This window comes from Bidens hawaiensis, unplaced genomic scaffold, assembly GCF_021521415.1.
Source record: "Bidens hawaiensis isolate Kalapana, Puna unplaced genomic scaffold, B.hawaiensis_p1.1 tig00048848_1, whole genome shotgun sequence".
Taxonomy (NCBI): Eukaryota; Viridiplantae; Streptophyta; class Magnoliopsida; order Asterales; family Asteraceae; genus Bidens; species Bidens hawaiensis.
The window spans coordinates 1-13,066 of NW_027498723.1; the positions used below are offsets into that span (position 1 = coordinate 1).

Genomic DNA, 13,066 nt, shown 5'->3' on the forward strand with positions numbered 1-13,066 from the left:
AGTGATAAAGGCATAGTGCAAGATAGGCCTTTGAATAATTAGGTATGTCTTACAACCAAGAATTATACTGAGACTAGTTCTGGTGCGAAAACATGAACCGCATAAAGGGTCCTTCCTTGAATGTGGAAAATATAGTTATCGGCAGAAAGAAGAATGTCGGGTGATAGTAGGCCACAGGTATGGTCAAAATGGACGTAATGCCCCATTCGTAGAACCAACTGAAGCCATGAGAACCGGCAACCCCAACCCATTCATGTACAACCACTCCGAACCCAACAACTTTAATAACAATCCGTCCGAAGAAATCAAATTATGCCAAACAGTTGTACTTGCTATGAATGTGGCAGTGAAGATGAACCTCATGACAAGCAACAACCTCTGATCAAGCAAGGAGCCGTGCTTTTGTGAGTAATTCAAATAAATCACGTCATGATCCAACAGTGGTATTAAGTACGTTGTAGTTTTAAATCAATAGGCTTCAGTGATATTTTTGCGGTCGTCGATAGAAGTTAGTTCCTGCTAACCTCCTACCCTTTGGAAAGATACCGATTAGTGAAACTATAGAACCTATACTGTAGGATCGCTAATGGTAAATCCCTAATGGTTAACTAAATTGTACGGAATTGTCCTATTATTCTGAACGATTAACCTTTCCTTATCGACCTACGACCAGTAAAGCAAAGAAGTTTTGACGTAATAGTTAGCATGGATTGGCTAACTCAACATGAAGCAGAAATCAAATATGAAAAGAAGATGATTAGGAGATCTCTTTCGGACGATGAAGCGATTAAATACAGAGAAAAGTGTACGGTGTTATGTTGCCACTCAAATCTCATCTTGAGATGTTATAATATTTACGACAAGAAGACGTGGTGTATTTAACAAACGTGATTGCCAAAGTACTTAAAAGAAAACATATAGAAGATATCCCGGTGGTGCGCAAATTTCCACAAGTTTTCCCATAAGAACTCCCTGGATTACCGCCAACCCGACAGGTCGAATTCAGAATCGATTTAATGTCTCAAGCTAGCCCTGTTGCTAAAGAATCCTGCCGACTTGCACCGTCCGAGATGCAAGAATTATCCAATCAGTTACAAGAATTGTTGGATAAGATTTTATACGACCTAGTTAGTCACCATGGGGTGCACCAGTTTTAATTGGGAAATAAAGGACGGAAGTGTTAGGATATGTGTTGATTAGGGAGAATTGAATAAAGTGACGATCAAGAGTAGGTGCTCACTTCTTCGAAGTGAATGATCTGCTTAACCAACTGCAAGGGACGATTTATTTTTAGAAAAATTGATCTTAGATATAGTTATCACCAAATGAGAGATCCAAGAGGAAGACGTTGCAACAACAGTATTTCGGACTCGCTACGGCCCTTATGAATTCTTAGTTATGCCTTCCGGGCTAACAAATGCGCCGGCGGCATTCATGGAACTCATGAACCGAGTCTGTAACTGTATTTTGACAAATTTGTCATAACATTCATTGATGATATTTTATATATTCGCAACGTAAAGAAGAGCACGAACGACGGATAAGGAAAATTGTGGAAGTGTTAAAGCAAGAGGGGTTGTACGCGAAATTTTTTTTGAAATGCGATTTTAAAAAAAGAATGCATAATCCCTTGGTCATGTTGTAAAGCAACAAGGATTTCACATAGAACCAAATAAGATAGAAACCATTAAAATTGTGCCAAGCGCCGATTTTAAGTCTTCCCGATAGAGACGATGGTTTTGTCGCGTATTGTGACGCATCGCGTAAAGGGTTAGGATGCGTGTTGACGCAGTATATTAAGGTTATAGCCTATGCTTCCCGACAGTTAAAAGTACACGAGTAAAATTTCACTACTCACGACTTAGAACTGGGAGCGGTTATCTATGCACTAAAAATGTGGAGACATTGTCTCTACGATACGAAGTGCACCATCTTCACCGATCATAAAAGTTTGCAACACATATTCGATCAGAAAGAACTAAATATGAGGCTACGAAGATGGGCTGAGTTGTTAAACAATTATGACTGTGACATCCGTTACCACCCGGCAAGGCTAACGTCGTAACCGATGTCTTGAGTAGGAAAGATCGGGTTAAGCCATTGCGAATGAGGGCGTTGGGGATGATAGTCCAGTCGAACTTTTCGGATCTGATTCGAGTCGCTCAACGTGAGGCGTTGAAAGGGGGACAATTGGAAAAGGAAGAACCTTACGACAATGAGAAGAATTTCGAACAACGCGTGGACGAAATTCTCTACTTCAAAAAAAAAAAAATCGGGTTCGGATCCCGACTCTCCATGACCTTCGTGAATTAATCATTGACGAAGCGCATAGGTCGAAATAATCCATACATCCGGGATCGGATTTGACTATTGATGATACGGATATCTGAAAGGATTTTTATTAATGGTCGAGTTTGGAGAAAGATATGGTCACGTGTGTTGGTGAATATTGAGTTATGCAAGAAATAAGTCTGCACACCGAAAACCCTTGGGAAAGCCACAATGACAGAAAATTCACCAATGATAGTGGGAATAAATTACATTGGATTTCAGGATGCAAATTCCCAAGATATATCAAAGGCATGAGGAAAATTGGGTAATCGCGGATCGATTAACCAATCCTCGCATTTCATTCCAATCTATGACGATTACCACAATGAATTCTTGCCTAAATTCCTGATGGTGAAATGGTATCTCGTCGTGGAGTGCCATTTTCAATGATCTCAGATCAAAATAGTCATCCTACTTCCATTATTGGAAGGCGGGGAAGGAAGCATCGAGAGCTTGAAGCTTTCTATGGGTGAAGTAATTATCACCAATTTGTAAATTGAAAATGGGCGTCAATCAAGCCATAAGATTTGAATTGATTCGAGAAACAACCATTCGGGTTTATAATATTTAAGATGAGTTGAAAGCATCGCGAGATTGGCAAAGGATTTATGCCAACATTCATAGGAAACCATTGTCATTGGAAAGAGGTGACAAGGCATTTTTTAAAGGCATCACCTTAGAAAGGCGATATGAGGTTTGCCAAAACCGAAAATAGCTCCTTAATATATTGGGCCTCATGAGATTATCTCCATGATTGGTCACTTAGTTTATTGATTAAAGTATTCCAGGAGCTAAGTACTATACATGATATTTTGCCATGTATACGGATTGAAAAGTGCCTAAGCGATGAGGCAACGATAGTACTAGTAATAGGAGTACTCATAGAAGACATGTTTGATATCATAACTAATTCCGTAGAGATAGTAGACGGGAAAACTAAACAGTTTGGACATACCAAGCGTTATTAATTAAGATTAAGTGGAAATTCACAGCGAGGACCAGATTATACTTGGTAACGCGAGGGTGAATTCTGAAGGAAAAACCCCCCACCTTTCTCTCGAAAGGAGATAGTGGGTGTGTAAAATTTCGAGGACGAAATTTCTTAACGGGGGGAGAATGTAACGATTCCGACGAAACCAGGTATACCCTGACCGGTAGACGTTAGTTACGTCATATGTAATGGCGGGTACATGAGTTACCATGGTAATTATACGAGAATACATGGTTCATTGTATTGATTGTATGTGAATATATAATTCACCGTATTGAATATGCGATCAAACGATCGATAGTTATTAAAACCCGAATGAATCGAGGGTTCAATTATAGACGAGATATATGATATTTAGTGATGTTACGAAGTATTAAAGCTTCGGGATAAGTGGATTAAAGCACAGAAAAAGGATTTCGATTTAATAGTACGTCGGTACCTTAAACGAAACCTTTAATACCAAACCGAGCAAGAGACGATCGATCAAGCCGAAAAAGATGCGTAATAACTAATAATATGACGTTTTAAGTTAATAAATGTCATGGTTTAAGTTTTTAAATCGGTTTTATATAAATTTCATTTTTTAGCCGAAAAACGACCGTTTTAGCCTCGTTTTAAGCCGAATTAAACGTTTAACCGAGAAACGAACTGAACCAGATTATCCAAAACATTATCCAGATTTCGGAAATCCAAGTTTGTGGCCAAGAATGAACTTGTGGGTCCCACCCCACCCCATTAACAATTCCGATCGGTCTAGGGGTGTTACCCCCATTGATTCATTTTCTTTTTTTTACAACACAATTCAACCATATTCACATTCTCTCAAGATCAAGAACCAAAAACCGAGATTTTTAGCAAGAACAACGAGGTAAAGATCGAGTTATATTCGTGTTCATCATCCTTTCTTGAGTTTGTTTGCAAGAAAATGAGGTTTCAATGATGAAAACCGATTCTTGCATGATCAAGTGATGTATACGGGTTATACAAGGGATCTTGGTCCAAGAAAGGGGTTAAACGAACCAAGAACGAATTTTTACGGTTTAAATCTTTGTTTTTGTATCATAACCGTAACCATGAAAGAAATGGCTTGATCGTGAGTGTGACTTGCTTGGTATTGTGGTATGTTGTTTGTAGGATCTGTGTTTAGTGGTAGATAAGGCGGAAAGACGAGTTTGTAGCTTGTAGTGGCGGAAAACGAAAGGTATATTCGGTTTATGTCGGTGTATGTGTTTTTGGACAGATTGTTGGTCGTTTAGAGTTAGGTCACGAAATTTTACAGAGGTGTTAAACACATGAAAATATGAGTTCTGTGAATTTTTGGTAATTTTTGGATAAAGGATGAATATTTGGTGAATTTAATGCTCGGTTTTGGCCAAAAATGGTGAAAAATAGTTAAATATCATGAAAATTTCTGGAAAATTTTGGATAAGCTTTTCATATCATGAATAAGTCACACACAAAATTTTAGTTCTGTTGGAGAAGTCTAAGTAGGCTTTTTGGTTAAACGAGTTCTAGGGATTTCTAGCTCGGTTTTGGAAAAAGGGCATGTAAAAGAAGATTTTGGTTCTGGAAAAATTACAGGGGACTATGTGGATGGCAGGGGACATCCAGGAAAAATTTGGGATTTTTCTAAGGTCGTTTGGTATTTACGACATATTTAGTGTTTAAATGGTGTTTAAAAATAGATAAATAAATTTTAAATATAAGAATTAATTCTGGAAATATTTTTATAAAATTCCCCACTATTAAAAAGTGATTTGTGCAAAATTTCAAGATCCGAGAGTAAACGGATAATTAATCGTGCTAATTATCAAACTTTTAAAGTTAAAACGCGTAAACCGGTGAAGTTCGCTTAAGCGAGCTGACTGGTGTATAAAAACCTTAAAAAAATGGACTATTTTCATATAATTGAGTTAAACAAGTAAAAATGAATCATCCGAAAATAAGTCGAATGATTTGGGTATTTTTAACTGATTTAACAGCTTCCGGTACGCCAAAGACGGAAACGGGTCCCGCGGCCAATCGGGACGTCTAAACCGAGCTATAATTTCACATTTTAAATTAAATTATCAGACAACCACTATTTTCGAGTCGTGTGTGACCAAACTCATTTTTGAAACATAAAACGGATATTCGTGCTAGGCACGCAAAACGAGAAAACGATTAATAGAAATTGTGACCATGGAACTCTAAACGACATCACAATCTGAGTCCGGAGAAGTATTTCTGGGTTAACATTGCCCCCGGAACAGGTACAGTCCTGGGTTAACAGTGTCCCAGATGTACCGATTGATAAGGTTAAAGATTATATAAACAATAATTGTATAATAATGATCGTAGGGATCATATTACAGATTGGACGTGTTAATTGATAATGATTATTGTTACCCTGCTTGCATGTGCTAAGGTGAGTTTCACGAGCCCCTTTTTATTGAACTGTTTTAAATATTTTCCCGGGGCGGAAAGCATGTTTTTATCAAAGTGTTTAAGTACATGCCGATCGCATGGAAATGAATGTATTTATATAATGTTTATTGTACGGGAATCGTACGGTAATGTATTAAAATGGTAATTGTCTGAGTTGTTAATATTGAAAGGTCCCGCAACAGTGTTCTGGGTTAACAGTGTCCCCAGAGGTTATTGGAAGTGTTCTGGGTTAACAGTGTCCCCAGAGGTTAGTGTAAGTGTTTTGGGTTAACAGTGTCCCCAGAGGTTATTGGAAGTGTTCTGGGTCAACAATGTCCCCAAAGGTTATTAAATGTGTTTATGGGTTAACAGTGTCCCCAGATAATATTATATTATGATATGGATTTATCATGGTTTACTAAAATTGTGAAACTCACCAACTATTCGTAGTTGACCCGTTTTCTCACATGCTTTTCAGGTACAATTTAGATGAAGTGATTGCTTACGTGCTAAGTGCTTGATGTGTGTAAGATTTGTGTGCGGGATATTAGGATACATTATAACAGATAGAATTATGTATCGTATTGTAAGATGTGTGTATCACCTAGACGGTAATGAAATACAAGATAATGTAATTTGAAGTATATTAATGCATTCAGTTTTCTTTATAAACAATGTGGTTGATATCAGAGGTGTCTGTTGCATCCCGTTTACGTTTCCGCTGCGGTTGCGGGGTGTTACAGTATTACTCCATGCGGTAGTATATTTTGCAGTTCTTAATTTTATGTAAAATGTTAACCTAAATTTATTAAATTTTGTCATGGTTATTGCATGTAGAGATAAAAGGGTCATGGTTACTGTCTTTGTTTAGTTGTTGTCAAAACATGAGAGGTAACATCTGTTGTATATGTTGATATAGGCGCATTGAAGACATTGATATTATACATGTTGGTATTTGTAGTTGATTGATTATTGATGCTAGTGTCTTTTTGTAAGTGCTTAAAAGAATAAGAAATTTTCACTAATGTTTTTAGTTTTAGGCTATTTAGGATAATTTGTGCTATTTTTCACAGGGCAAATGTCATAAAAAACCAACATACGTTATGTTTTTTCTCGTTAAAGTCCCTTAACAATTTTTTGCATGTTAAAGTCCCTCCACATGTTAAATTTGAACAAAAATGTGGCATTACTTACAAAAACAATATAGAACTGATTTGTTTGATTAAAAACATCTTAAATCATGTTGCTTTGATTAAGATCATCTACCAAATAGATCCTTACATTTCAGTATTGTCTCCTTCAAGTTCATGAGTTACATTTCATCTTTCTCCAAATCTATTTGCAGTAGCTTAGCTCGCCATTTTGCTGTTGATATATAGATGACAAACTAAAAATGATTTTTACGGATTCAATTGGAGAGTAGCCTTACTACAAATGGATTTAATCATATATGTATTTCATGGAATAGTCATGCTCAAAGGATGCTTCTGTGCTTCGAATTTTTGTTGAATTAAAGAAAATAAGTAAAGTTTTATGACGTGGAATGCTAGATAATTCATATTAATTTAACATGCGTCAAAACAAATAACTTCTTTATTATTAAAATTTATGTTGTAACTCTAAACTGTCTCCTATTGAAGGGTATTTGTTCCAGCAGTATTAAAATGTGAGCCAAAAAAGTTAGTTTCATATTGTATTTAAAATTATGTCACATTTTTGTTCAAGTTTAACATGTGAATGGACTTTAACATGCAAAATAATGTTGAGGGACTTTAATAAGAAAAAAAGAAAAAGTATGTTGGTTTTTTATGGCATTTGCCCTTTTTCATGATGGCTCGAGTGTTCGACACCTATATTGAATATACATATAACTAAAGAGTTTTTAACACAATAATTGCAGGGCACCGTTTCAAGGCTTAGAAATCTATATACGTATTAAAGAGTCGTATTTTATATCCAATGCTCAGGCTTGTTATTGGAGGTAGGTAAGACTCTTTGTTCTTCGATCTCATCCATCATTATAATTATTATTACTAATTTCTGATATATATTATTCACATTGTAAAAACCTTAATTCATATATGTGTATTTGGTTTTACTTCCAGATTGCTTCCGAACTACAAAAGTAACTATATTTAAGAACTTTCTTGTTTTAATCGGTGTCTTCATACATCATATTCACCAAAAGAAAATGGGAGCGATCGACGTTGACCTTCATTTTCACTCAAGCACGAATACTCACCTCGCCAAACGTGTTCACGCATTACTTATCGTGTTGGGGAAGGTCCAAAGTTTATTTATTTCCACTCGACTTCTCAATCTTTATTCCAATCTCGTTATGTCAACAAACCTTTGATCAAATCCCGGACAAAGACGTTTACACATGGAACTCCATCATATCTGCATATGTTCGCAATGGCATTCCTACAGATGCTGTGACGTAAAGCCCGATTTCTATACTTTCCCGCCTGTATTAAAAGCGTGTCGGGATATAAACAACGGGAGTAGAATACACGCGTTGATTTTAAAAACGGGTTTGGAATGGGATGTGTTTGTGGCAGCTTCTTTGGTGCATATGTACTGTCGGTTCGGTTTATTCGATGCTGCTTACCACATATTTACAAATATGCGGTTTCGGGACATGGTTGTTGGAACGCGATAATCTCGGGGTTTAGTCAAAACGGGAAAGTGAAAAGGCGTTGGAGGTTTTGGATGAGGTGAGGCGCGAAGGGGTTAAAATGGATTCTGTAACGGTATCCACTATTCTCCCGGTTTGTGCACAAATGGATAATATGGTGCAAGGAAGATTGACACATTTATATGTTGTGAAACACGGGTTGGAGTCTGATTTGTTTGTTGGCAATGCGTTTATTAACTTTTATGTAAAGTTTGGTGAAGTAGAGGATGCACACAAGGCTTTTGATAGTTTGGTGATGAGACTCTTGGTGTCATGGAATTCGATAATTGCTGCTTATGAGCAGAATAATGATCCGGATCGTGCACTTAAGTTCTTCCATGGGATGCAAATGAACGGGTTTAAGCCCGATTTGTTGACACTAGTAAGTGTTGCTTCGGGTATTGCTCAGTCTCGGGATTTTGAAAGTAGCAGATGTGTACACGGTTTTGTGTTAAGGAGATGTTGGTTTGAAAAACATGTGATCATCGGGAATGCGGTGATTGACATGTATGCCAAACTGGGAAATGCTGATTCTGCCTGGAAATTGTTTGATAAAATCGCTCTTAAAGATGTGGTTTCGTGGAACACGATGATTACGGGGTACGGTCAAAACGTGTTGGAAGTAATTTCAGACTCCAAGTCACAAGTCGGTGAACTTGAGGGATCAATATTGACAAGCAGGTTATAATTGGTTGTGTTTCCTAATTACGTTATGTATCCTAATTGTATTGTAATTATAATAGGTAATGTCTTTGATAACAAGTTAGGTTAGTCCTATATAAACATGTCATGGTTAGACATTATAGAAGTGTGTGATGTGAGGTGCAACCGAGTTAGGGTTAATCTGGAGGCACACACGAGATGTAGCCGAGTTAGGGTTCATCTAGATGTAACCGAGTTAGGGTTCATCTAGATGTAACCGAGTTAGGGTTTGAGGGTTTGTAATCAGTTTTTTGAGTAATATTTTATGATTAATAAAAACGAGAGTTATTCGTTTAGTTAGTGTTTGATTATTGATCCGGGAGTTGAAAACGGTCTAGCAAATGAAGCCATTGAAGTGTACCGTATGATGATAGAAACTGAACACGTCACACCGAATAAAGGAACGTGGGTTAGTATTATACTGGCTTATGCTCATATTGGAGCCCTAAAAGACGGGGCGAAAACCCACGGGTGGGTTTTGTAAACAGGTCTACTTTTGGACGTGTTTATAGGAACGTGTCTAATCGATCTTTATGGTAAATGCGGGAAAGTAGAAGAGACGTGATATCGTGTCTCGGTATACACGGACAGGGAGAAACGTCTTTGAAGCTGTTTAAAAGTATGCTCGATGAAGGGGTTCAGCCTGACGCGATAACTTTCATTTCGTTATTATCTGTGTGCAGCCACTCGGGTTTAGTCGAGCAGGGTGAGTGGTGCTTTGATATCATGCAACATGATTACGGGATTAAACCGAGCTTAAAGCATTACGGATGCTTGGTTAATTTGTTGGGTCGGGCCGGACAATTAGAAAAAGCATAAAATATTATAAAGGGTATGCCGTTACAGCCAGATGCTTCGGTTTGGGGTGCACTTTTGGGTGCGTGTAGGATTTATGGAATCGCTGATTTGGGTAAGGTGGCTTCGGATAAATTACTAGAAGTTGATCCAGATAATGTCGGATATTACGTATTATTATCGAATATATACGCGAATGCAGGCAAATGGGATGGTGTGAATACAGTGAGATCATTAGCTAATAGTAAGGGATTAAAGAAGACTCCGGGTTGGAGCTCGATTGAATTAAATAATAAAATGGAGGTTTTTTTACACGGGGAACCAATCACATCCGCAATGTGATTTAACATATACCAAGAGTTGGATAATTTAACAGCAAAAATGAAGATTCTCGGTTATATTCCCAATTATAGTTTTGTGTTGCAAGACGTTGAGGAAGATGAAAAGCAACATATTCTTACTAGTCACAGTGAAAGATTGGCTATAGCGTATGGTATTATTAATACTCCTGCTCGAACGCCTATTAGAATATTTAAGAATTTGCGTGTGTGTGGGGACTGTCATAATGCCACCAAGTTTATATCTAGAATCACTGAGCGTGAAATTATCGTGAGGGATTCTAATCGGTTTCATAATTTTAAGGATGGTGTATGTTCTTGTGGTGATTATTGGTGATGTATGATTTTCATCTACCCCTCGATACAGTGCCCTTGTTCGTGTTGTATCATATTTCATTAACACATGATTGCGAGTTTTATCTGCATCTAGAGGAGGTTGGCGATCTCTTTCTGTTTGGGTTCCGTTTATTTTACAATTAGGATTATACATTTGTTTAATTTTACAAGACATTCAACATTCGGGCTAAAATATTTGAGTTACATATATATTAATTTTTTTTTTATAAATTACATAAAACAAAAAATGAAAAATAAAAATTTATAAATTCTGTTTGGTTAGTTTTGAATAATATAATTTATGAATAAATATATGGTCAAACAGGTCACACAAACCTCAGATCGGGTTATCATCAAGTATGAATTCAGGAAAAAGATATTTCAAAAACAGCCTTCCGAACTTGGTATGGTCACTATGAATTTCTGGTTATGCCGTTTGGATTGACCAATGCGTCTGCAGTGTTTATGGACCTCTTGAACCGAGTTTACAAACCTTACCTTGACAAATTCGTGATAGTTTTTATCGATGAAATTTATGTATTCGAGAAGTAAGGAAGAACACGAACAACATCTGCGGGTAATCTTGGAGTTATTGAGGCAAGAAAAGTTATGTGCCAAGTTGTCCAAATGTGAATTTTGGTTTAAAGTACAGTTCTTAGGACACATTGTGAATCAACAAGGAATGCAAGTAGACCCAGGTAAAATTGAGGTCATTAAAAGTTGGCAAGTACCTAAGTCAATTATTCTGGAATCCAAGCGCATTGAGCGATATATTTGGGGACTGACCCTAGCCGTGAGAAATATAGTCAATTCCACAGCCTACCCAACATTAGAAAGTGTCATGTCACACAACTCATCTAAGCTAACATTTTATGTTCGATTTTGATGATGTTAGTTTATTGTTTTTAGATCAGTTATATATTGTTTGTTTTTATATCATATATAGATTTACATGCACTGAAATATGTTTTAGTGATTTCTTATGAGTGAGGTGATGAGGTAATTCAATTTATTGTTTGTCACATATCCTGTAATACAATTGTTATTGGTTTCTCTTTGCAATCCAGGCACCTAATATTTTGGAAATAAACAACGAAAACGGTTATTTTGCAGGCAACACTAAGTTAATTATATATATATATATATATATATTAATTCAGAAAGTCGGTGCAACTCACAAACGGGTACTGTGGACATATTTTGGTGCACAAAGTACATGTTCTTGTAGCGTTTGACACGTTGAGGTTACAATCCATCATCCATCGCCTTCAGATTATCAAATCTTCTCCATGGCTGCTTCCTCATCGGTTAGTGTTATCCCGTATAATCGATGTTGTTTCTTTAGATTGTGTTTGCAATTACTTAATCTAAGTATCGATTCCTCATCATAGCAATTTGTTCGTGCTATTGAAGGCCCATTACATCCAATAATTGATTCAATTGCTGGTTGCGTTTGCCGGTTCAGTTGAATACTTCTATTGTCACAGGATCTTAACTTTTGTAAGTATAAATGAGTGGATTAAATATAAATTAGGCTTATGAATCACAATTATTAGTTTATAGCTTCACCAACCAAAGGGTTCTTGGGAATTAATTGGTAATATGTAGTTTTATAACCTGGTGTCAACAACAGCATATATAAAGTTATCAAAAGTTTGTAATATTCTTTAACATTCTTATCAAATACATATAGGAGAATAAGATATAGTAAATTGTCAGCTATAGATAAGTTGTGTTATGTGTTTTAGTTTGTCAATTATGACATTAAAAGTTTAAATCTAAAAACTATGTGTCGAGTGCCTCAAATCCAAAACATTGATTTTTTAAAAAGTTGAGTTTAGTTTATAGCTTCACCATGGATGATAATCACAAATAATTCGAAGCTAACCAATTATGTTGAAGAATTACGGTTCTTAGTCATTCTTTTATCGTTCATGAGCAATTTCACGAAAACTCGCAAAGATTGAAATGTTTGATCTTTAAATTTGATTACAGTAAACTCAAAGAGAGGTACTCAATGAATTGGAATCCTACTGATAAGCATATGACTTTAACTTATTTGCATAGTAAATGTAAAACGCAGAGCCAGCACAGGTTCGTCCAAGCAGGTCTTCAATTTTTTTTTTCTAAAATGTGTGAAAAGAATTATTCTTTTGTGTAACACATAATTTGTTATTAATACATTTTTTAAATTGGTGTAGATCTTGAATCTTGCAACAACAGATCAGATATAAAACGTCCAGTTCATGCTGTCATTGATAAATTTGAAGACCACAGGTTAGAGTCACTTGATGTTGCACACCAGGTGATCTATTTATTTTCTTTAAATTGTTTTTAGGCTTTGATTGTTGATTGGATTAGCTGGATTATAATTGTTCATTGAGCTCGTATTAGTTTTATGTAAACCATTGATCGAAACAAGTATTTATGAGTTAATATCACTGCTTAAACCTTTAAAGTGGTTATTTTAAAAAGTGACGGTTGAAATCA

The 13,066-nt window shown here is 36.3% G+C and overlaps 1 long non-coding RNA gene and 1 pseudogene across 2 annotated transcripts; both read left to right on the forward strand.

Annotated features, from left to right (window-relative positions):
* Window positions 1–7,687: 7,687 nt before the first annotated feature.
* Window positions 7,688–10,670, forward strand: LOC143597677 (pentatricopeptide repeat-containing protein At4g33990-like; annotated as a pseudogene).
* Window positions 10,671–11,857: 1,187 nt separating this feature from the next.
* LOC143597678 (uncharacterized) lies at window positions 11,858–12,799 on the forward strand. 2 transcript variants are annotated; one of them, XR_013146973.1, is made up of 4 exons: window positions 11,858–11,883; window positions 11,990–12,076; window positions 12,572–12,684; window positions 12,778–12,799. It is a non-coding gene; the product is annotated as an uncharacterized LOC143597678 (long non-coding RNA). The 2 variants fall into 2 exon arrangements; XR_013146972.1 differs by lacking the exon at window positions 11,858–11,883 and having other exon boundaries at window positions 11,906–12,076.
* Window positions 12,800–13,066: the final 267 nt, after the last annotated feature.